Raw genomic sequence first — 26,697 nt, 5'->3', positions numbered from 1 at the left:
CCATCAATGACTTAGAGTGATGCCACGGCAGCAGATGCAGTTCAAGTTGATCTAACAAGAGAAGAACTGAAGTCCTCAGTGAGATAGAACTTTTGTCATGAAGTGGAATGATTGTGTCTCCATAAAGGGAAGTTTTGAATCCAGGGGTCATACATGGATAGAAAGAGATTGGAGAGTAAAGCGAAAGTAAACTGAAACTTTCAGAGTGAAAGTAAATTGAATGGGCGGCTATCACATGGTATAGCAGCCTCCCTTCCCTAGAGGTGTGGTTGGACAGAAGAGATAACATCTGTGGGAAGGGCTACAGGGGAATGAGGCTGACAGTGACTTGGTTACTTCCCATATCAATAGAATAATCTGGAACATCATGCTGAGGTCTCTCCAAATTTTATTCTAAACTTCAGGCAACATCTTCACTCTTACTCACTAGAGCTGTTTCCTTTAAACTTTGCTCTAAAGAGGATGGCTTCAAGTCTTAAGTCCTTTCTTTAATCAGAACAACTACCATTATTCTTTGTCCTGTTTTATTTTAATCAGTTTTGTTGAGGTTCCAGATAAGATGTTTGAAATCTACTAAAAGTATTTGAAATTCACAACACTGGACAATGACTGTATGGTCCTTGGGGGCAGAAACAGCTTTGGGTCCCCGTCTGTGCCTAGCACAGACCTGTTCAAGGGCGATACACAGTAACCATCCTAGGAGTGAACTGGGCAGGCCTGAGCACACGGACTCCATGAGAAGTCAGACTTAGGGCTTATAGGAAATAGGAAGACTTAGGGCTTGCTCCATCACTTTAGAAACACTGGTCACGCTTCTCAAAAATTTTAACAAGGTAGAGCAGTGCTCTCTTTTGCCAGAACTCTTCATAAACGAGGTTGCCACTTAAATGCATTTCTTCCTCATGAACTGTCAGCAGGGATGGGCTTCCTGCTGGGCAACTCTCAGGATCTGACAGGGACTAACAGTTGTGTCAGGAGAGCTCTTCCCCTGATAATAAGCTACTGTAATCGTGTTATATTTGTTCAAGGAAAATACGCTGAAATTCACTGAACTAAATCATAGAAAAACTTCCTACAAATCTTAGAACTGCAACCTTTCCTTCCCTCTCCCCACATTCTCTCTGAAACCCAAACAAATGAACAGTATATATATACACATATATATATGTATATATGTGTAACAGTTTATGGATGTAAAAGTAAAAATATGTAAACAAATACCCACCTGTGATGCCCTCATGTAGCAGCACTAGGCAGAGTGAATTGCTCCCATCTTTAAGTTCTCATTGCTTTGTGTTCATGCCTCTGTGGTGCCCTTCTCACATTGTAGGTAATTGTCTAGTTAGTTCTGTCTCCTACGTTGGCTTGTGCTTCCTCTAGGGCAAGGGCAGTGTGGGAATATTTAAAAATTACCTGTGGTGATAGACAATTTCCTATGTTGTCATACTGAAATTAATCCATTCAAGTGCCCTAAGGAGTAAGCATTCTGTGTAACCAAAGTTAAAGTTGTCGAGGAGCTCGAGCAAGGCAAGCCATAGAGCAGAGATTGACCCCATGCCTATTCCACTGCAAGGCCCCACCTCCTTCCATACGCCCCCAAGGCCTTATTTTACTTCCTTTTACTCTCAGTGCCCAGCTAGGTGCTTGGCTAGGTTAGTGGGGGTTGGCAGGGAATTAAAATGCTTTGTATCTGGATTTCTATGAGAAGTAGATGCATAGCGAGATCAGTATTTGATAGTGTAAGAAATTAAAGGAGCTTCCACTGAGAAGGGGAGATGGGGTGGAATGGGAAATCATAGTAAGAGGGGTCAGTGTCTTTGATTTTGGAAACGTTGAGTTTGGAAACCCCAATCTGAGTGGCTGTATGATTTTCTGTAACAGCACCATAGCCCGTGGGCAGGCAGCGACATGGAGACAAAGATTGTGTTGGTAGACGTGACTGAGGGGCAGGGCTTGAGGGAGTTGATGGCACGTGAATGATGTTAGGGAAAGTGGTAGCACCTGAGGTCTAATAATCTCGATGGGGAAGTAAGTGAAGGTGGGAAGGGCTTGAGAGAAAGGGAGAAAGTTCTAAAAATTATTGGTGCAGTGAATTTGGGGAACTCCTAAGCCTTAGGAACTGAGTAATGAAATTAGACAACTAGGGTTCATATTTCAGGATTGCGCTGAGGTGATGAGGAGGGCCAGACTGTGGACAGGGGCGTGTGTGGCTGAAGAGGGTTGAGGGGAGGTCATTGGAATTGAGTCATTTGAGGAAATGAGGAGTCAGACTCTTGCATGTGTCGTGCAGGTGAACATAGAAGTCACCCATGATGATGTCAGGACAGAGGGGACAATAAACCAGGTGAAAAACTCTTCACTGGATGAAGATGCTGACCATTAGTTTGCTCAGAAACAGGAGGGGTGGAGGTAAATTGCCCAAGTAACTAAAAACAAGAGGAACAGATATTTTACATAAAAATAGAATTGGAATGTAAGATGACACTGATCACACTTCTCCTGACTTTAAGGTGAAGGGATATGAAGGAAATAGACACTATCCCCTCAAGAGTGCTAAGCGAATAAATGACAAGGTTTGAATAAAGGGGGCGACAGTGGAGAGGAAGAGGCAAGAACAAGCCTAAGAGATGATACAGAAAGAGGCTTTGTTCCTGACTGGATGTGAGGGGAAGTAAAGAGGGTGACAGACACTAACTGGAAAGAGAGTGGTGTTGATTACAGATATCAGGAACACTGGAGGAAGAACAGGTTGGAATCAGTGTATCCTTCAGGTTTGATCAGGAAAAGAGTCACTACAAGCATTGCAGGCAGAAGGCATTTTGTAGATGACTTGTTTAGGGCTTACTCAAATCTGCCAAAAGTAAGTAAGTGAAGGTCTGGAAGCAGGGGTGGTACGATGAGAGAGGCAGGCACCAAGTCAGCCTGAGGCACTAGCACACACAAACCAGAGTTTGCTAGAAATTTCAAGAAGCTGTGGACATGGGGTCATAAAGGGAGACTTGTGGAGAAGTTTGTGAGAGATTCACCTCTATGGAAACAGCTGCCTATGTGGAAGCATCACTTCTGTGGGCCCGAAGTCCAGGACCCAGGGCTGGGCTTGAGGCCACTGCTGGTCTGTTGGGTCAGCGTTGGGAAGATGAGCTGGACGTGGAGCAGGCGTAGAGGGAGGATACACTGTGGCCTACCAGGTCTCTCTCCACATATGCTCATCACCATGTCTGACCACCATGCCTGACCTTCTAAGTGTGTGATCCTCAACTATGAACAATTGGATATATGTATCTGGAGCTTAGGAAATAAATCTGCACAGATGGCATCATGGATCAGCAGACAAACCATGAGAGACAGTGAAGGGAAAGCTGAGGACAGGACAAAGGAGACTGAGTGTCTAGAGAGGTGGAAGAACCACCTTGGAACACCAAACAGAAACCAAGGAGAAAGCGTCAAGGAGGAGCCTGCCTTTAGCATGAGCCATGCTCAGAGAGGTTTAGCAAGACAAGGGTCATGCAGTATATGAAAGAAAATAGTTAGCCAGGCACCACTTCTGCTTGGGAGTAACTGACTACTCATGTTGTACGTCAATATTCCCAGCAGATTCATGTTAGAATTCAAATTCAGCATAACCTTGCTAAAAAAAGGCAGCAGTATGGGATGTTTGGGTCTAGACCAACTGAATTCACTATGTTTCTGTTTCTGATAAAAAAACATTTAAAGACATGGCCTGATCTTTTCCTTTCTAGTAAAAGTCCATTGCTGTTAACTATGTTAAAAATCTATGTTAAAATCTCTAAATCATATTTTTTAGTTTAGCTAAATTAGGTATATATACATACACGTATTAATGTAGAGAATATGATTTTTCATACCAATAATATTCCTCTACTTCCCTATGCCATTAAGATCATTTGGTTCTAAAATAAGAAAGCACTAAGTATTTATCTGAATGGTTTCCATAGACTTTGAAAATCTCATTTCAGGTACACTGTATTTTAAAATGTGCTCAATCATGTAATTAAATCTATAAATTACCTCTTTTCCTCCTTAATTCCAAGTTGAACTTTTGCTTTCCTATGTTTATTCTTTGATATTTAAAAAAAAATGCATAGAGGCTCTGCAATTCAATTTATCTAGTTGTTTGAAAATCTTATAAACAGAAAACATCTTACAATAAAAACAAAATATGAAGCTCTGGTGCTACAAACTGCCCTTCCAGGCTTTTTATAAAGAAACGACAGAGATGTATGCCAAATTTTCTAGAACTAGATTTCTTAATCCACCCATTGAGATACTATGCTATCCTCTCTTCTGCCTTCAGCAACAGGGCCCTCTGCCTTACTGGTGTCCAGGAAACTTCCTCTGACATGTTTATTACACCTGGTACAGTCCCAGAAATGTATTAATAGTAAATTCTTAATACATGTTAGCTCTTCTACATATAGTAATTCCAATGTATTTATTTCATGAATTCAAATTTGTCTATAGATCTTCTGACCTTCCTACTTTACTAAATAGAGATTTGGAGTGAAAATATTAACTTTTTTCTTTACAGAAGTTTATTATTTTCTTATTTGGAAAAATTAAGTTTGAAAGTATATCTGTGCATCTGTTTAGAATTTATAAATCTAGAATTTTATTATTTTTTGTATATTTTAAAATGTAATAGATGTAAAACATGACTGATACAATGAAAGTCCTTCTTGTACCCCTTCAGGCCTATGTCCTCTCAAATATATAATATGCCTATCATACACCAGATTTCCATACATAAGTTACTTTGTTACTGGGCTATCCATTTTGACCTATTGATCCTGATCCACTTAACTATTCCTACATCAGTGCTACCATGCTTTAGTTACTTTAGTTACCTTTATGATAAGTTTTGATATTTTACTATTTCTGCTTTTTGTTCCATTTCTTAACATTGAATTTCTATTCCTGGACACTTCTGTCTTATAAAATCAGTGATAATAACTATAGAAGATTTAGGGGAAAATTTTTATCTTTACAATATTGAGTCACTTCATTCATAAACACATCACACCTCTCCATTTATTCATGTGCTTCATCTATCCTTTATCTCCTACAAAATACTTGATAGTTTCTCCATAAAGATCATATTTATCTTTTATTAGATTGTTCCCAAATATCTCATGCTTCTTGTTCTTATTATACCTGGGAACTTTATAAAATTTACCTTTGGTTATTATTGGTGGATAGGAATGCTATTAATTTTTGCAAATCATCTTGCACCCAGAAACTCATTTGTTGGTTCTTATACTTTTGGCTATGCAGACAAACACAACATCTGTACATAATTATTTTACTTTTTCCTTTCTAATCCTTATACCTCTTGCTCTTCCCATCTCACTGCCCTATCTTACTGAATGTATTACTGTCCTTTCAAATTGTGTTATTTTTTAATCCTCAAGTTTGATGCTTCTCAAGCTTTTGCATCTGATGACTGTTGCTCATGCACTTTATAATTTTTATCTGTGAGCTCATTTTCAACAGGAATCCTCTTTTGTGTAAGTTAAGTGGTTTTTAGCTTGTAGAGACATCTCTATAGGCAGTTTCTGAGTTATTTTTCCTCTAGCTGTTGTGGTTTACAGGTTCTGGACAAGTTTTTGTATCAGTTTCTTACTTTGTGTTTTCAAATCACAAAAGTATTGGAGATTTTGGGTCCCCACTATTTCGGGCTACCATCTAGGGACTTTGCTTTCTTGCTACTTGCTCTATTTCTACCTATGTCTCAGGGTCCTCACCAACCCCTGGGTCCTATCTGTGGGATGATTACATGAGCTTTTACTAATGGGAACATACTGCCATGGTTCCAAAATTTATGCAGGGAGCTCAGGTAGTGACTCCTGAGTGAATGAATCCCCCTTGACTGTCATATCCCCACTGCTTACCTAAGGATTTTTTCTTTCCTTTCTAACAAAACCCCAGCCTCTCAGGCCTATACCTGATCTGATTACTCTGACAGACCACACAATTTTAGTTTTACTCACAACCAAAAGGTTTTCCCTCTAAATTTTTGGCACTAGCAAAATGTCTTTTCTAAATTTTGAGCATGAACTTAAAAATTTATTTCATTAGTGCATGTGTATGTATGTGTGTTTGTGTGTGTATTATTTTGGAGAAATAGTCTCATCAAATTTCAGTTCTTTTGAGTTTTCCTTACAAGTGTATTTAGAAAAAAAATCAAAAGCATAAAATAAAGGATGACAATTCATATTAGATAAACAGATCTTATAAAGTGTTTGAAGTTACTTAAAAATTAGTTCTCTTAAGTACTTGGTGCATTCCCTCAAAAATCTTGTTCAGCTAAAGCAGTCCTGAGAGGAAAATTTATATCCATAAATGCGTACATCCAAAAGACAGAAAGAACACAAATCAACAATCTAATGAATCATCTCAAAGAACTGGAAAAGGATGAGCAAACCAACCCTCAACCCAGCAGAAGAAAAGAAATAACAAAGATTAGAGCAGAACTAAATGACATCTATAATAAAAAACTATATGGAAATTTAATAAAACAAAAAATGGGGTCTTTGAAAAAATAAACAAAATTGACACGCCTCTTGCTAGATTAACCAGAAACAGAAAAGAAAGGAAGGATGCTAATAAGCTCAATCATGGATGAAAAAGGAGAAATTACAACTGATACCAGGGAAATACAAAATATCATCTATGAATGGACAAATTCTTAGAAACACACAGCCTCCCTAGGCTCAATCAGGAAGAAATAGAATTCCTGAACAGATCAGTATCAAGTACTGAAATTGAAGCAGCAATAAAAAACCTTCCTAAAAACAAAAATCCCAGACCAGATGGTTTCATACCCGAATTTTTAGACCTACAAAGAACTGGTGCCTATCCTGCAGAAATTATTCCACATCAAGAAGGAAGGAATCCTCCCCAACACGTTCTACGAAGCCCACATCACCCTGATCCCCAAACCAGCAAAGGACACAACAAAAAATGTTGTATGCACATTTAACAGTAACATTCATCAGGTGTTGGGCAGGTGGGAGGGGGAAGGAGGGGATGGGTACATTCACATGTAATGGGGCGGTGTGCACTGTCTGGGAGAGGTGCTAGATCACCATTATTTTTTTCTGGCTGAGTAGAAATCCATGGTATACAAATACCACATTTTATTAATCCACCCATGTATTGATGGGCACTTGGGTGCCCATACAAATTCTTAGAAACGCACAGGCTCCCTAGTCTCAATCAGGAAGATTGATTTGTTTGAGTTCCTTATATATTCTGAATATTAGTCCTTTGGATATATAGTTTGCAAATATTTTATCCCATTCTATAGGTTGCCTAATTACTTTGTTGATTATTTCTTTTGCTGTGTAGAAACATTTTAGTTTAATTAAATCCATTTATTTATTTCTATGGTTTTTTTTGGCATTGCTTTTGGGATCTTAGTCATAAATTATTTGTCTAGGCCAATGTCCAGAAGAGTTTTTCATAAGTTTTCTTCTGGTATTTTTATGGTTTCAGGTCTTACATTTAATTCTTTAATCCATCTTGAGTTAAGTTTTGTGTATGGTGAAGGATAGGGATCCAGTTTCATTCTTCTGCATGTGGCTCTCCAATTTTCCTAGCATCATTTATTGAATAGGGCATCCTTTCTCCAGTGTACATTTTTGCCTGCCTTGTCAAAGAGCAGTTGGTTGTAGGTGTATGGTTTTATTTCTGGGTACTGTATTCTGTTCCATTGATGTATGTGTACACTTTTATACCAGTACCATGCTGTTTTGATTACTCTAGCATTGTAGCATAATTTGAAGTCTGGTAATGTGATGCCTCCAGATTTGTTCTTTTTGCTTAGGATTTCTTTGGCTATTTGGGCTCTTTTTTTGATTCCATATGAAATTTAGAATTTTTTTCCTAATTCTGTGAAAAATGACATTGGTATTTTGATGGAAATTGCATTGAATCTGTAAATCACTTTGAGCAGCATGGACATTTTAACAATATTGATTCTTTCAGTCCATGAACATGGGATGTTTTTCATTTGTTTCTGCCATCTATGATTTCTTTCATCAGTGTTTTGTAGTTCTCCTTGTAGAGATCTTTCACTTCCTTGATTAAGTATATTCCTAGATATTTTTTATTTTTTTGCAGCTATTATAACTGGTATTGATTTGATTATTGATTTGATTCTCACCTTGGCTATTATTGGTATATACAAATGCTACTAATTTGTATTCATTAATTTTATAATCTGAGACTTTAATGAATTTATTTATCAATTCTAGGAGTCTTTTGGCTTAGTATTTAAGATATTCTAGATATCTTAAAGATCATATCATCAGTAAATAAGGATAGTTTAACCTCCTCTTTTCTGATTTGGATGTATTTTATTTCTTTCTCTTGCCTGATTGCTCTGGCTAGGACTTCTAGTACTACACTGAATAGAAGTGGTGAAAGTGGCCACCTTATCCCTGTCAGAATGGCCATTACTAAAACCTGAAAAAGCAATAGATCTTGGTATAGATGCAGTTAAAAGGGAAAGCTTATACATTGTTGGTGGGAATGTAAATTAGTACAACCGCTATGCAAAACAGTATGGAGATTCCTCAAAAAAAAAAAAATAAAATAAAATAAAATTAGCTCCACCACTTGATCCAGCAATCCCACTAGTGGGTATTTACCCAAAGGAAAAGAAGTCATTATATCAAAAAGACATATGTACTCATATGTTTATGGCAGCACAATTCATAATTGCAAAGATAAGTAATCAACTTAAGTGCCCATCAACTGATGAGTGGATAAAGAAAATGTGGTATATATACACCATGGAATCCTACTCAGCCATAAAAAAGAATTAAATAATGTCTTTTACAGCAAGTTGGATGGAACTGGAAGCCATTATCCTAAGTGAAGTATCTCCGGAACAAAACACCAAATACTGCATATATTCACTTATAGGTGGGAGCTGAATGACAGGTATACATGGTCATACAGAGTGATATAAGAGATTTTGGAGATTCAGAAGTGGGGAGGGTGAAAGGGTGGAGGATCATAAATCACTTATCAGGCACAATACATGCTATTTGGGTGATGGGTACACTAATTACACTGACTTCATTGCTATGCAATTCATTCATGTAACAGAAAAACCACCTGTACCTCCTAAATCTCTTGAAAGAAAAAAAGTGAATTAAAAATTACTTAACGGGCACAAATACACTATTTGGTTGATGGTTATACTATAAGACCAGACTCTACAACTATGTTTTGTTCTGTGCAACAAAACTGCTTTTGTGTACCCAAAATCTATAAAAATAAAAATTTAGGAAAAAAAAGAAAAAGAAAATACAACAATTATACTATTTGAAGAGGGGTTATGCCTTTGATCATGCAGATTCTTTCAGAGAACGAAGGACATTTTTGTAAAATATAGTGTCGGTTCTGCTAAAAAATGTTTATATCATTCTTGTTTAGAAAATGAATTCTCAATATGTGTTTGAAATATGTATTTAATGAGTTAATTGAGGATGGACTCTTGAATAAAAATACATTGTGGAGATAACTACCCTTGGGGGAAAAACATAGTAACTGAGGAAAAGCCTTATGATGCTCTTCCTCAGAATTTTCTGATTATTTCGAATTTTTTTATATTATATTTTATAATATTTAAACGAAAATTGAATGCTCTTCTCCTTTTGCCAAAATTTAAGGGAAAAGGTGTCATGCTCTTTGCCTCCTATATCCTTCACACACTGAAACACAAAGACTTTAGTCCTGGTTTCTACCCATGCTGGGAAAACCCTGAAAAGGTCATGTCTGGCTGCATCCTCGCATTATGAAAGAGTCCCAGATGGGCTAACAGAGGCTTGGGAGTTCAAGCAAATATCTTCTTTGAGATTCCATTGTAATTCTGTCATTCCATGAGACTAAAAGCCTAGCAATGTAGTACAATGGCCAGTTTGTACTGGAACCAGGAACCACCCTGTGGTGGTGAGCAGCCTGTCCATTTGTGGTGTTATTTTTGTGCTGGTTGAAAACCAGCTGCTTATGTGTGGAGAGATCTGAAAAAGCAGAATAAGGGGCAAAGAGGTAATAAAGTTTTTTCATGAAGAAGAAGATCACCATGCTTGCCTCGGCTATTTTCCATTTAAGGAATGTGATTGCTCCATGGCCTGTGAAGCAACAAAGTAAGGTGAGGAGGGTGTAGGTCCTGGAGTCTGAAGGACCTGACTCAGACTCATTATATATAAATAGCGGATAAGAACCCACCCTTGGTGATTCCTCATTAGCATTGAAGATAATGTTTGTCCAACATGCAGCATACTGTACATCTTCAATAAAGTTTGGCTCTGTTTATATTTTCTGGTATTTCCAGAGGAAAAAGCAATCCAACAAGTACATACTTGGACAAAAGAAAAAAAAAAGAGCAATACTCACCTTCCAACATGAATAGCCATTAAAGTTAGCAGATTGTAATCCAGGAATAATTTTGGACAAAAGGAAAATAATCTGCCTCTAGAAACAAGATTATTCATTCTTATATTTAAAAAAAAACCTTGCAAATAATGTTGATTCTGAGCATTGCACTTTACTCACTTATGAATAAAACCAGGGGAACCAAAACTTTTAGTTTCTTTCAGAAAATGAAAATTAAAAAAATATTTAAAAATCTCAACAGCAGAAACAACAGGTATTGCCTAAGAATTTTACAATCTTTCTCCTTGGGTGGAGGTGGGGCAGGAAAAAAAAAAGAACAGAGTATTTAAAGACTTGATGCATAATTTATGTGCGGGGCTATTTTTGCAGACTATTGTAATAGCAAAGGAGATGAGAAGGCGTCAGCAAAAGTCAGATGAAAGTGGAGCTTTGATTAATCTCAAAATAAGTCCCCCCAAAGAAGTCCCGTGAATTCAATGGTTCTTTTCTCAACAATTATGGGAAGGTGTGGCTACTTAAAAACCTTACAGAATTGGTGGAAAAAAAAATAAGGCAAAACCCCATTTTCCCTTCAGATGAGGTCATTGTAAATGTCAACATTCTGCCAGCATCAGCAATCACAGGTTGGAGTTGGAACATCCTGAAGCAGAACTCTAGAATGCTTTGTTCTAAGAGCTAAAGTTTGACCAGTGCTGAACACTGGTTATATGCAATATCGCATATAATTTGTTGGTGATTAAAAAATTATTCAGTGTGGTTGAAAAAATAGTCAATAATTTCTCTTCCTTGTGATGCAGTAAATTACTTACAAGTGGGATCTAAGGCAAAGAATACATCTTTAGTACCTGATGTATGCCAGGCACTGTTCTAGGATCTGGGCATTCAGCAGCGAACAGTCAAAGTCTTTGTCTTCTGGAGTTTATATTCTAGCCCTAGAGGACAGATAATGAGCAAGTAAACAGCTCCGTGAATAAGATAATTTTAGGAATTGGTATGCTCTATGAAGTCATTAAAATTGGGCAACAAGATGGAGAGTGCCTCAACAATTATAGTGCCGTTAGCGAGGGCAGAGGGCTGCTGAGAGGAGGTGGCATCTGAGCTGAGTCTTGCATTATGAGAAGAAGGGAAGGAGGGCGGTAAGGCATAAGGAGAATTCTTGTAGGAGGTAGCCAGTGTGAACACCCTCAGAACAGAGTAAGCCTGGCATGTTCTAGGGACTGAGAGTGGACCAGTGTGGCTGGAGCATGTGGGAGAATGGAGCAGGTGATGGGAAATAAGATCAGGGGGATATGTGTATACTTGTCTAAGCAGTGCAAAATATACACAAATCTGGATTTTAAGGGTGAAGAATGGCATTTATTTACTAAATAACTAGAGGGAGGATGGTAGGCACTTAAAAGATTTTACATATGATTCCTTTAAATAGTAATGTTTCCTACCCAGCTAGAAGGGAGAAATATAACTAATCGCATAAGTGTCTATTTGATAATAATTTCTTGTTTGATTTTTTAAATCACTCTTATTTTCCAGGGCATGGTATCGAGGCTCACTAAGGTTAACGGACAGTCCAAGGTCATAAAGCCAGGATTATGTTGCAGAACTCTAGCTGGTGTCAGTCCCCTCATAGAGAGTGGCTATGGCACATAGAACGGTGTCCCCTGCACCTGGCTCATGGATGGCCAAGCCATTCCACTATGCATGACTGCACAACTCCTTCATGTCTTGTAAAGGAAGCCGTATTTATGGAGGCAGAAATACACCAGCAGTGCTCATGACATTTGCAATAGCTTCACGTTTCCATGCAAATTGTGCTTACAACATGATAATTTCAAAAAGATGAAAATATGAATAATAGTACTTTTCCAAAGAAGTAACTCACAAACACTGGGCTAAGGACAAAGAAGATATGTCTCTTTCAAAATTTACTCATGAGAAAATAACCATGTCATGTTAGCTGAAAGGACCCTGCAATGTTGGAGAGCAAGAATTGTGTTAGAAAGCAATATGACAACCTATTTCAACAGTATAAAAATGTTCAGTCCTTTGACCCAAGAATTTACTCTTGGGAATGCAAAAAAAAAAAAAAAAAGTCTTAAGTTTAAGAACATTATTTACACATGAATATATTATTCATGGCACTATCTATAATGCATGAAAATAAGACAAAATTGAATATCCCCAAACAAGGACGAATGGTGGATTACCCATGAAACAGGCTTCTGATGAATTGTTGTGCTGACATCTAAATTAATCCTTATGAGGATGATATAGGATCATGAAAAATTGCCTAAAATGTAACATTTGAGCAAATAAAGAAGAATGGGAAAGAATCAGGCTAACCTTAATAGCATTTAAAGAGTTGTATCAGCACATTTAGAAAGACTAGAAATGAGCAAAATATGAAAAAGGGTGGTTTGTACCTATGTTGCCATTTCAAGAATTTTCTGTTAATATTTTTCTTTCTTTTTATTCTTATAATAAATACATTCTAGCAAATAATTTGTTTGGAGACCTGCTTTCATCTTGAATGTTTACAATGACGTACTCTCACACCAGCCCTACCTTCTGTTTACTGGTCAACCTTGCTCTGAGGTGTGGGGAAAGAGCAGAAGAGAGAGCAAGGTAGGGGACCAGGGGGCTTTCTGCATGACCCGCTCTTGCTCAGGATCATGAATGGATGCTGGTGACAAAAGACCCAATCCTCTTTCTGATGAGTGTACCCATCCATGCCCAGAGAAACATTCCTTTCTTGAAGTGGGAAAGGAGATGATATTGTGGAAAGGGGTTGGCCTGAAGTTGTCCTGAAGTACAGAATCTTCCATCTGCAGCATTTGAAGAGATAAAAATCAATTCCAGAAGAATTGGTAGAGAACATTCAATGAGCCAACAGAAAGGCCATGGGAGAGGTTTGTTTGTTCAGCACAGAGGCACCAAAAATAATTGCACTTCCTCTCTTTATCCAGTTGATAGTTATAGGCCCCAGTGGGACCAATGATTAAAAAAACCCACAAAATCCCTAAAGCTCCAAATGGCTCACTTGTGACTGTTAGCAGATTTAGCTTCCTAATAACCTTTCCATGGAAATATCCATGAAAATCCATATACATACAAAATATTGACACTTGTAATAAAGGAACGGGTTACTTGCTTGTAAAAGTTCCCTAAAAGAATAGAGAAATGTTGGCAGTTCACTCATTCCTAAACATCTTTAAATGAGCACTGTGTCAAGGCAAATGAAAATAAGAAAGGGATTTTACATCACCTTGTGGTATATTCTCACACTAGGAACTCAGGATCTGTGCTGGTGAGTAGATAATCTGGATGAATATCCTCCCTGCTCCCCAGGCAGCTTCCTGAGGCATCTGCCCGGCATTTAGTCCCTCCCCACCCTCCTCCGTGGCTCAGCAGTACCATTCAACATATACTTTAGAGATCACAACTCTTAGGAATGCAGTGAAACTGGTGGTGAAAAGAAGGGACTGACCAAGTGCATCCTGGGATACAGGAAGTCAGCAGTGGCTGGGGGTGGGAATGACAGGAAGCCCACCTGGGAACAGTGTGATAAGGAGATTTCATATCTTCCGATATTACTTTTTTGCACATGATTTAAAAAATTATCTTAGTCAACTTTCTAACAGCCAGAGGCCATGTAAAAGAAACCTTGGTCCTGTAAAGCTGCCTTAGTGATGGGCCAACTTGATGTTGTACATTTGTTAGGAGCTGTGAGTAAGGACTTGTCCTCAGCTCCTTTTAGGAGGCACCGATGCTGACGACACCAGAGAAGTTGCTGATGGGAATCACAGGAAACAGATGCACCTCCTGTGAGAGTACAGGGCCTGCTTCGTGCTCTCTTAATTCAATCCGAGACACAGAAATGCAAAGTTAATGTGAGGTTTAGGGAGAGACTCTCTTACACAACACAAGGGAATGAGTTCCTTAGGCAGAAGAAAAGTAAACTTTTGAAACTTATTTGCTAAAGGTCACAAAGGAAAAATTTGCATAGTGTTTACTCTTTGTTCCCAATAATGTGTGAGATAACATGGTTTATGAAATTAGAGATTAGGAGGGAAAGATATGGGTAAAGGTAAAGAATCAGAATGGTTGTATGTTGGCATGACCGAAAAACAGAATACAATGAGTCAATGCCTTTAACACAGTGACAAAAAGAAATTTTTCATATAGGATTCCATACTGAGCCATAAAGGAATTTTTACACATGTGACAGCACAAAAAATATTAAGTACGAAGTGTCTGATTTCCTTAAGTACTAAGTTTGACAGTTGATATCTTTGACATTTCACTTTGACACTTCTTTTTTTACATTTATTGTGAAGGTACATCTTCATTATTTCAAATGCCTGGTTTGGCTTGTGATTATCTTTCAAAAATTTTTTAGAGTGATTTTTGTGAAACTATGGATAAGTCAAAAATTTGTGTTATTTTTGAATATGAGTTATGTCATGGAACCACTGCTACACAGACAGCTCAAACTATCAATGAGGGGTTTGGGAAGGATGTGGTTAACGAATGCACAGTATGTCGATGGTTTGAGAAGTTCCATTCTGGTGATTTTAATCTTGAAAATGAGTCATGGGGGTGACCTGAGACCGGGTGGATAATGATGAGCTGAAAGGTGTAGTGGAAGTGAATCCATCTCAACATATGCGTGAATTAGAAGCAAGGTTTGATGTTACCATTCCAACAATATTGGACCATTTGAAATAAGTTAGCAAGATAAAGAAGCTGGATAGATGGTACTGCATGAATTAAACGAGCGTCAGAAGAGAAATCATCACGAAGCTTGCCGTTCTTTGCTGTCACGACATAAAAGCGAACCATTTCCACACCATCTTGTTATGTGTGATGAAAAATGGATTCTATTTGACAATTGTAAGCATTTGGGACAATGGTAGGATAAGGATGAAGTGCCGAAACACAGTCCAAAACTGAATATTCCTCAAAAGAAGCTAATGTTGTCTGTTTGGTGGTCCAGTGCTGGTATTATCCACTGCAGCTTCAAGAAACCTAGTCAATCGATCACAGTGGATGTCTACTGAAACCAGTTGGATGAAATGATGAGGATGCTGGTGATTAAGCAGCAGAGATTGGTCAACAGAGACAGGCCAATCCTCTTGCAAGACAATGCCTGACCATTTGTCACACAAACAATACTGCTTAAACTACAGAGGCTGGACTTGGAAACTCTCTGTCATTCACTGTATTCATTAGACCTTGCACCAACTGACTACCACTTCTTCCAGGCTTTGGACCACTTCTTGCAAGGAAAAACATTCAATTCTCAACAAGGTGTGGAAAACACTTTTTGCAATTTCATTGCCACTTGCTTTTCAGGCTTCTTTGCTGCTAGCCTAAACAAGCTACCATTAAGATGACAAAACTGTGTGGATAGTTTAGGTGCATATTTTGATTAATTGTACTGCTTCTTGTTTGAGATATAATAAACTACACTTTTGATTTGAAATGGGACATTTCATATTTAATGACCTAATCTTATTTTGAGAAGGCTACTAGTATTCTGAGCAGAGGAGAATCATGAAAAATAGTCTTCAGGAGGACTTGCATGGGGTTGGGAGGGTGTCTTTGCCTGCTTATGTCTCTATCCACTATTTTTTATCTTTGAACTCTATATCCATAGTATGCAACACACCACCACCACTGCACAATAGCTTTCTGAGAGTTTCGATCTCTAAAAAGAGGACAGGGGGAAAAACATTTTAGATTCTTTGAAACACAGCACCCCCTTTGGCTCAGCAATTCCTTGTCTAGAAAACTGTCCCATAGATTTTTCACATCAGTATATGGGCATGGATGTACAAGTGTCTACATTGCAGCATTGTTTGAACCAGTGAAAAACTGGGAACAACTGAGTGTTCATCTTCTAAGTGACTGATGAATTCCTCATAATGGGATTCTATGTAACTACGAACAAAGTATAAGGTGAATTCATATGAACCAGTATAGCAATAGGGCCCGCTTTCTCCCTTCTGCTCTATAGTCCTGAAGGCTGAACAGTTCTGACTATGTCAGACCACATCCTTGCCCTCTGGTTCCTGTTGGAGCTCAGAAGGGGTCTAGAGGAGAGGCGTAGAGTGCCAAGTTTTACTTTCCTGACTACCTCCCTGTAAGCTGGCTGTGTCCTTTGACTTAGGCTCCTATGGGGCAGCCCTCTCTACATATCTGTCTTCAGTTTGGGTAACCACTCCCTCCGTCCTAGGGAGGTAATGGCACCCACAGTGAAAGCCCCAGGGCACTGCATTTTCCTGGGATCCATGTTGCCACAACTTTATACCTAATTTGGTTATTAAATTCCCCTCACTTTATTTTAATTTAATGGTGCTGTTTCATGGTATAACCCTAACTGGTACATATAATATCCCATTCCTACAAAAACGATTTCTGTGTATGGTGAGTTTTCTGGAAAGATGAAACCAAACTGCAAATAGTGGTAAATTCTAGAAAGTGGATTTAGGAGAAGAAAAAGAAGTGTTATAACTGTAATTTTCACATTATGCCTGTATTTTTTGAATGTTTATGATGGACATATATTACATTACATAAAATAAATTAAAAATTTTTTATAATAAGCTACTAATTTAAATAGTAAAAAGAAACAAAACAAAAGCAAACGCAAAAACAAAATCAGTACTTAAGTTTCTGATCGGCAGATTTGGAATTTCTGAACCAAAATCTAGTTACTGAGAAACAGCTTATTTATTCTATTTTATTCCATGTCAGTGGGTTTACATAGAGTAGTGGACTTCTGATTTCATTAAAATCATTTTACAATGCTTTTATTGATGTCTCAGGATATAATGGGAGTAATTTTGTAATTGCAGGAAATTATTCAGAACTCCCCCCTGAGGCTTAATGAATGGAACTATTGTATATCATAATTTAAAATATTGTATAGATTACATGTATATTAACTTCCTTATGATTTCAGGAACTAATACCAATACTTTTATTTCATTTTTCTGGAAGTTGTTTTTAGCATATTCCATTACAGCATGATATCTGGTATTTAAAAGTTATTTTCATGCTGTGTCTGTACTTTATTGATGGGTTTCAGTTTTCCATGTGGAAATTCCATTTTGTATCAGGACTTTGGAATCAGAGGTTTTGCTACTTCAGAATCTAGCCCTCCATTGGGAGTTGGGGTCATTACAGTAAAGCCAAGTGGGACACAAGTTCAAGTTATTTTCCAGAAAAACCAAACCATACAAGAAAACATTTTTTGACTTTCAGAACTTTCTCCCATGAAATCAACTCATGTGGCATATTAAAGCATTTAATTGGTATATTTTCTGTTGAAGACAAACTTAACTGACAAAAAGGCTGTGTAACACTTTGGAGATAATTTATTCTTGATTTTTGTCTCACCTCCACATTTGCTGAGACAGACTTAGGCATTCCTGCTGGCGCAATGTGATGGGAGGGTACAGTATCCTACAGAGATACATGTTCGGGTACTAGGAAGAAGTATTCTGATGCTAAAGAAAATAAAACGACAGCATTTTAACAGCATACCTCATTCATTCCTTGGCAATTCAACAGGAATGTGCATAACTTTTGACTTGAGGAATAGCAAGGCAAAGACAAGGCTTTGTCTTTGAGAAGTTCAAAATCTAGTTGAAGTAACAAGAGACCCCTAGAAGAGAAGAGTTTCTAAACCCAGAGTGTTCTAATTACCTATGGAACCCTCACCCCACAGCTTGACATCTCACCGTTGGCCTTTGTGTGGCTCAAAAGCATCTTTGAAGAATGAAGTCTGCCTCTACTCTTTCTTTAATAGATCACTATTAAGATAGTGTTCAAATATCAATTTAGGCATAGAAAATGTGTGGGGATAGTCAGGTCACAGGTGGTCCAAATATAAAATGTTTAATATTTACAAATGTTTATAAAACACAACTTAACTTGCAGCTCTGACTCAGGGTGTACAAAGGCAATATACGTAACCTAAACGTATCCCTGTAATATTTTGGAAAAAAAAAAACCCACAACTTAAAATATCCTTGAGATACATAAGGGTTGAGTATAAGCCCACAGTTTCCTTCATGAATTCATAGATTCATTTTTAAGAAATATTCATCTATGGAATATAAATTAACATATAATAATAAAGCTCTCAATAAGATAAGCAGTGAGAAAAATATGGGAATGGATCAGTGTGACTAGGACATTGAAAATCTTCTGGGTGAACTGTTGAAAATATTTTCAGAAGAATTTAATCACTAAATACGTTTTAAACTTCATTGTCATAGATGGCTCTCAGGTGGTTCTGAGGAAGAAATGTTCTTTGGTGGATACTCTTTGTCAGAAATATTACAGTTTTCCCATGAATTACATACGTTCTGAAATACTGCATTGCAAATGCCACTCTATAAATGAAAGCTCTGTGTGCTGCTGAATTACTATTTTTGAGACCTCGTTTTTCTAATTCCTCACAAAGAGAGGTTGAGTTGGTACTTCCATTAGGCCACAGCAGGTCTCTGAGACCACAAGTTAAACTCATTAAGGCTCTGGAACACAAATGCTTAATTTCTGGTTTCTTAATTGCCAATTTCAACTTCTTTATTGCCAGTTACCTGGAGCCCCACATTTCATTTCCGGAATGGCTCTCTGAGTCACCTGTTCCCTAAACACCGGGACATCCCTGAACAAGAAATGTTATCATGTAAAGAAAATAGCAAATATAATCTGACAAATGACTCATGTTGTCTAGCATAAAGAACCTGCTGTGCCTAATTGTGCTTACTTGAAGTAATTATGGCAACTGGCTGACAAACTTCAATGCATTAAAGAAATGAGCATGAAGCCCGACCCCATTCATATACTGGTATCTGAATATGTGTATGTATGCCTTTGCATGCATGTTTATATGCATATACATTGTTTCTTGGTATCCATGGAGGATTGGTTCCAGGCCCCCCATGGATGGCAAAAATCCATGGATGCTTAAATCCTTTATATAACATGGTGCAGTATTTTCATATAACCTATACTATCCTACCATATACTTTAAATCATCTCTATATTACTTGTAATACCTAATACAATGTAAGTGCTACGTAAATAGTTGTTACACTGTATTGCTTACAAAATAATGATAGGGAGAAAAAGTCTGTACACGTTCAGTACAGATGCAACTATCCTTTTTTCCCCCCAGATATTTCTCATCTGCAGTTGGTTGAATCCACAGATGCTGGAACCCACTTACACAGAGGGCTCACTGTATCTATGTATTTCTATAATGCTGATTCCAACATCAAGTAAACCTGCACCAAGTTGAGCAAATTAACTCTTGACGGGATTTATACTGATTAGTGATTTGGATTCTGCACATCTACTTCTATCTCATAACTTATTCACCCTTTCATGCAAAACAGTGCAGAAACAAGAGCAACATTTAAATGCAGTGAATGGAGCAGAGTATATTATAAAAATGTTCAGTGAAAAACTGAAGCAAAATGGAAAATCATACTACTCACAGAATTTTTTAATGATCAGTTGACCTACATTAATATTATTACACGAAAAAATGTAAAATTCATACCCACACAACTGTGGGTTGTGCATAGAAAGCTGCCCATGGGAAGTATCTGAGACCAACTCTAGCCTCACGCCTGGGTCCTCGCTTATCTGTCTAATCTAGGTCTCATTACTCCCCCTTTTGTTCTCAACACGGCCCACCCCCTAAACTCCCCCACCCCCGCCCTGCCCTCCTCCCCTCACAGGCACAGTGAGCTTCCTGCAGGTACTCAAATGCTGTGTGCTCTTCCACCCAGGGGCCTTTGCAAGTACCGTTTCTTTTGCCTTAAGTGCTCTCCAGTCCTCACTGCTTCATTTGGCTAAATTTGAGTGATTCTTTATAGTTTAGATTAAAAAAAACGTCCATTCTGGGCTTTTTCTTCACCTCCCTGCTCTTTATTAACCCACCCTCAACACACCTGAAGTGAAGGATCACTCCTATGTTGGCCCACACCACTGTGGATGTACCCTTGTCATAGCACCTAACCACTGCCTCATACACTGTCTGTACTCCACCTTCCTCCATAAACCCATCTGAGGAGGGAGAGATCACATACATCTCCTCAACTATTAACCACTCTTGGCACACTTTCAGTGCACAAGGACCATTTGCTGAATGATGAAAGAATCAATAACTGGATGCCAACACTAGTTCCTTTTTCACTCCTTCTGATGTTTGTTCTTGGAAAGACTGATATACTTTGCACTTCAATTTTAGCAATTTCCATTGATTATCCTGATATCCACACTTGTCTATGTTTAGAGCGTAAGTTTTGGTTCTGATATCTTCTGCATTGGATGTCCTATTTCTCTCTCAGTGCTGAAAGCCATGCTAGATCAGCATGGACTCCGATACTCTAGTCCCTTGCACCACTTTAGCCTCCAATATGCTGATGTTTTCTTGAGGTACTGTATAGACTTGCTATGGTGAATACGACATTTGGAATCAAGATGAAGTGCTCAAGACAGATGCATTGTAAAAGAACAGAACACTCTATTTTTTAAAAAAGAATTAAAACTAATAAAGAACAACCTTCAATGAGAGACCTAAGGATTTGTTGAGTAACATAAAAATAGGAATCACTGTTTAAACATACAAACAAATTACACATATTCTCTTTTTACAAAAATAGGATTGTACTATTGGTAATACTTTTAACTTTTACTTAATAGGCCCTGGAAATCTCTGCAGGTCAGTGCATGTGGTCTTCTTCTTTTTTTTAATTTTTTTCTTTGCCCCACCCAAGTCAGAGTTTCAAGCGTGTCCGTCCCCCAGACGGTGTCTACCACACCCGTTAGGTGTGAATGTACCCATCCCCTCCTACCCCCTCCCATCTGCTGGACACCCGATGAATGTTTACTATAGGTGCACCTAAGTGTTAATCAGTTAATACCAATTTGATGATGAGTACATGTGGTGCTTGTTTTTCCATTCTTGTGATACTTCACTTAGTAGGATGGCCTCCAGCTCTATCCAGGATAATACAAGAGGTGCTAGATCACCATTGTGTTTTGTGGCTGAGTAGAAGTCCATGGTATACATATACCACATTTTATTAATCCACTCACATATTGATGGGCCTTCTCTCTTTATAAAAACTTCATAGAATTCTGTTGAATGCAGGTACTGTGTTGTTAAAACCATTTCATCATTACCGTACATTTGGGTTGTTTCTGAGTTTTTTGTTTTTTATTAAAAACCATGTTGTAGTGAAGATCCTTGTGTCTACCTCCATGTATTATCTTTACTATTTCAATAGTGTGGATTCCTAAAAAGTAGGATGGTTGAACAATAACAAATGAACATTTGTATTTTACTATATACTGTCAAATAGTCCTCCAAAAAGATTGCATCATATTATATTTCCATAATGTATGAGATCTCTTAGTTCTTACATCGCCACTAGCGCTGGCTCTTCCCAGATAGATAGCTGACAACTTGATTTGTGAAAAAGCAATCTTATGCTTTTCCGCCGTCCCTCATCATCGCTTCAGCTCCGTCGCCCTCGCTTCCAGCTCCCGGCTCCTGCTAAGCTAGCGCCGCCTGTCATCTCCCTTCAGCCACTGTCAGGATTATCTGCCGGGACCTCATCGGCCACGATGAGATATTCTCCGATATTTACAAGATCCGAGAGATTGCGGACTGCCAGTGCCTGGAGGTGGAGGGGAAGGTGGTCAGTGGGACAGAGGGTAACACTGATGACTCGCTCGCTGGTGGAAATGCTTCCGCTGAAGGCCCTGAGGGCGAAGGTACTGAAAACACAGTGATCTCTGGTGTTGATACCGTCATGAACCATCACTTGCAGGAAACCAGCTTCACAAAACAAGCCTACAAGAAAGAAATACAGGCCGGGCGCGGTGGCTCACGCCTGTAATCCTAGCACTCTGGGAGGCCGAGGTGGGCGGATCATTTGAGCTCAGGAGTTCGAGACCAGCCTGAGCAAGAGTGAGACCCCATCTCTACTAAAAAAAATAGAAAGAAATTATACAGACAGCTAAATATATATATAGAAAAAATTAGCCGGGCATGGTGGTGCATGCCTGTAGTCCCAGCTACTTGGGAGGCTGAGGCAGGAGTGATCGCTTGAGCCCAGGAGTTTGAGGTTGCTGTGAGCTAGGCTGACGCCACGGCACTCACTCTAGCCTGGGCAACAGAGTGAGACTCTGTCTCAAAAAAAAAAAAAAAAAACAAAAAAAAAACTACCCCAAAAAATAAAGAAAGAAATACATTCAAGATTACATGAAGTCAATCAAAGGCAAACTTGAAGAACAGAAACCAGAAAGAGTAAAACCTTTTATGACAGGGGTTGCAGAGCAAATCAAACACATCATTGCTAATGTCAAAAACTGCCAGTTCTTTATTGGTGAAAACATGAATCCAGACGGCACAGTTGCTCTATGGACTACCGTGAGGATGGTGTGACCCCATATATGATTTTCTTTAAGGATAGTTTAGAAATGGAAAAATGTTAACAAATTTGGCAATTACTTTGGATCTAGCACCTGTCACCATAACTGGCTTCTGTTTATCACCCACACAACACCAGGACTCAAGACAAAAGGGACTGATGTCATTTTGAGCTCTTCATTTATTTTGACGGTGATTTATTTGGAATGTAGGCATTGTTTTTAAGGAAAAAACATGTCATGTAGGTTGTCTAAAAATAAAATGCATTTAAACTAAAAATAAAAATAAAAAACCAAAACCAAACACAAAAGAAGCAATCTTGTTATTTAAATTTTCATTGTAATTATTGCTGAGGTTAAGTATCTTCGTATATAATGGTTGGGTCTCTGCGTTTATTTTTCAGTGGGTTGCCAATTTATCACTTTTACTGATTTTCTATTGAGTTGTCTTTTTCTTACTGAGTCTTAGGAGTTCTTAGGATATTAATTCTGTCTGTGTTAATATTTTCTTACACTTAATGGTTTTCATCAAATGTAGTTTATACTTATTCTGTAGTCAAATCTGTCACTTCTTCCTCCTCCCTAAAACTAAGTTTAGTTTCTTGCCTGGAAGTCTCCTCTGATTCCAAAACTAAAACTAAACTGAAACTAAGATACAGAGATAGAGATAGGGATCAAGGGAAGAAAAATAACAAGGAGAAGGAGAAGAAGAAGAAGAATGCTTCTATATTTTTTCTAATCATTTTATTTTATTTTTTATATTTAGATATGTCTTTAGTTGGTATTTTTTTCTCTTGTATACTCTGTGAGGTAGGGTTCTAAACAGTATTCCCACTGGGTAGGCAATGACTCAAACACACTTTATTAATTAATCTCTTTATACTTTCCCCACTGGTTTTAATTGCCACCTTATCATATATTATAGTTCTTTTAAACTTTTATCAATTTGTTGGGTAAAATTTAGTATAAGAGTACCATTGTTATTTTGATTTACCTCTCACTGGATACCAGCGATGATTAAATCAGTGGGTTTAAAATTTTGCGCAATGCTTGCTTCTTGGAATAAATACCAATTGCGATGGAGGCTTTAGTCTTGTACAATATTGTTGGAATGTATTTACCTAAATTAATTTAGGAATTTTAAATCAAAATTTAAAAGCAAAATTTGCCTGTAGTTTTCTATTTATTATCTTTGTCAAGTGTTAATATCAGGTTCTATTTGTGAAGATACATTTGGAAGCTTCCTATCTCTGCCTCCTTTATTTTGGAATAGCTTAAATACTATCCCTGAATAGTTTCTAAGACTCACAGATCATTGAGGTCTGTTCTTTATTAAAGATAAATCTTTCAGTTCTTTCTATGGTAAGTGTTCAGCTTTAAACTTTTCTAGTCAATTTTGATAATGTATAGTGTCCTAGAAATTCACATAAACTATTATAACATATTACATATTTTAAAGTAAACATTATTATTCATACATATATGTATACATTTTTTTCCTTTATTTTCCCTTCATAGATTTACCTGATAATAAATCAAAGCTTAGAGTAGTAGGTAAGTGTTTTCCCCAGGTTACATAACTAGTAAGTGGTAGAATCTAGATCCCTCTGCAGGCCATGTGACTATAGAACTCATCTTGAATCATTGTATTGTGCTGTCTTTGAGGGAGCAGTCTCATTGTAGTTATTTTATTGTATGCCAATTTTTACATTTATTTGATATATCAGAAACCTAGGGGTTTGCATTAAATATCTTGCTGCTTTTTAAAATCTTCTCATTGTATTTTTAGTAATTTTGCTTTATATATTTCAATGGCGTGCTATTCAGCACATAAAACTTGACATTTGACTTTCTTAGAGATTTATAACTTTTTCATTATAAAACACTTCTTTTTCCCATTTAATAATTTTTTTCCCTGAAATATATTTTATCCATACAGTCACCCCTGTTTATATGTATTTATTTTTGCCTGGTACTTATTTCTAACTTCTCTGCTCTTCTAAATTACAAGTGATGCTTGTAGATTTCCTCCTCTCAGAATCTTTGTCTTCTAAAAGCTTTAGATTTTTATTACCTACTTTTATGCTTTTTATTTTTAATGCTTCTTTTCTCTTACTTGCTCAGCTTCTAGATCTATTTCCTTCAATTATCTGGGAATTTTACATGCTAATTTTTCCTCTAAAAATTTTTACTATTCAATTACACTCTAATGTCAGTGAGTCTAATAGTATAGAATTGTACAGAACAAACACAGACATCCTCTTACCCTGTCCCTGATCCTTCCATTTTCATGCATAATCCTGTGAATAGTTATGCATGCTTGATCAGTCCCTTTTCTTGCATTTTACTCCCATTTACAAACACATTTCTCTCTTTTTTCCCTTGTCAACAATGTTATAATATACTACACCTATTTTGCAGAGGCTCACTTGTTCCCTTAGCAAATATTATCTTACTGGAAATATTTCCATATTAGATTATATATAAACCACATTTTTTTAAAGGAAACAAATAATTAATTGTATGAATATCCCATACTTAATTTAAACATTACCTTTTTTGGGTGGCGTTACAGTTTACATTTTTTCTACTACACACAATTCTACAATAAGCATGTTGACTGTGTAAGTTTACTCATGTGCAGTAGTCTGGATCGGCTTCATGCACATGTGATCCGTGCAGTTGTAAAAGGCACCATGCTCAGGAGCTCCTTCTTTGGTTTGATGCTCTGCTGTCACTGTCTTGAAATTCTTCACAAGTTTTAAACAAGGGCTCTGAACTTTCCTTTCATACTGAGTCCTTAAATTTATGTAACCATTCATAAGACCATACAGTCTTTCTGTAAGATTAGAAGAAAAATATTGCGTCAAGGGATATATGCATATTACATTGATAGTTTCTTTTTGGCTGCCTTCTTTCCTCACACTCCCTATCAACAGAATGTGAGATAGTATGTTTCTCTTCACTTTCTTCTACTTGTTAAATTTTTTTTTTTTTGCCAATATAATGAAAGAAAAATATTTCATTGTAAGTTTGGTTTGTTTCCCCTAAATAGTGGTGAAGCTGAGATCTTAAGACTATATGTTTTTGACCCCCAGTGCCTTAATCTTTTTTATTTTTTTTTGCATTTGGAGTATTTCTCACCTTGTGATACCTGGTGAGAGGAAGAAGCTGTCTTCCACTGGAGGAGCTGGAAATTCCAGCCAACTGTGTGCATAGCCCAGTGTGACGTGGTTGGTGATGGAGCAATGTTGTACGGGGCAAATAGGAAGATGTTGGATATTGGGATCAAATCTGCTTTTGGATGACTTCCTTCATCTTTCTGAGCCTCAGTTTTCTCACCTGTCAAATAGGAATACTTATAGTCCAGACCTCATAGGGCTGTTGTGAGGAGTAAATAAAGTAAATTATGTATGGTGCTGGCTCTACCTTGAGGCCCATGAGCCTAAGCAACCTTTCCCTCTCCAGCTCTTAAAATGGCTAAAATTCTTACTGCTCTTGTATTAATAAAATATGATGGCAAAGCAAATATGCAGCCATCTTAGAAGTAAACACAATTGGTGATACAATTTTATTTTTACCCGTGAGGATATTTATAGGCTTTTGGAAGTATTTATCTTCCAATTAGAAAAGGATTATAACTCAGCAAGTTATAAAACCTTTTTAAAGAAGAGCTGGAGGGGACCTGGGAAACTGCATTTTGAAAAGTACTCTGGGTGATAATAATACAGGTCCTTTATGCACTACACTTGAGAAACACTGTCCTGGGGAGGCAAGCTAAAGCTAACTTTGTCTGGTGCTGTTTAATTA

At 37.5% G+C, this 26,697-nt stretch overlaps 1 pseudogene; it reads left to right on the top strand.

Moving 5' to 3' along the window:
- LOC138385813 (translationally-controlled tumor protein-like) overlaps positions 1–23,009 on the top strand; it is an 87,221-nt pseudogene extending 64,212 nt beyond the window's left edge.
- The last annotated feature ends 3,688 nt before the right edge of the window (positions 23,010–26,697 follow it).

The sequence above is a fragment of the Eulemur rufifrons genome, chromosome 7 (assembly GCF_041146395.1).
Source record: "Eulemur rufifrons isolate Redbay chromosome 7, OSU_ERuf_1, whole genome shotgun sequence".
NCBI classification, from domain to species: Eukaryota; Metazoa; Chordata; class Mammalia; order Primates; family Lemuridae; genus Eulemur; species Eulemur rufifrons.
The sequence above is the reverse complement of the archived record's forward strand: the minus strand, read 5'-3'. Positions and strand labels throughout refer to the sequence as shown.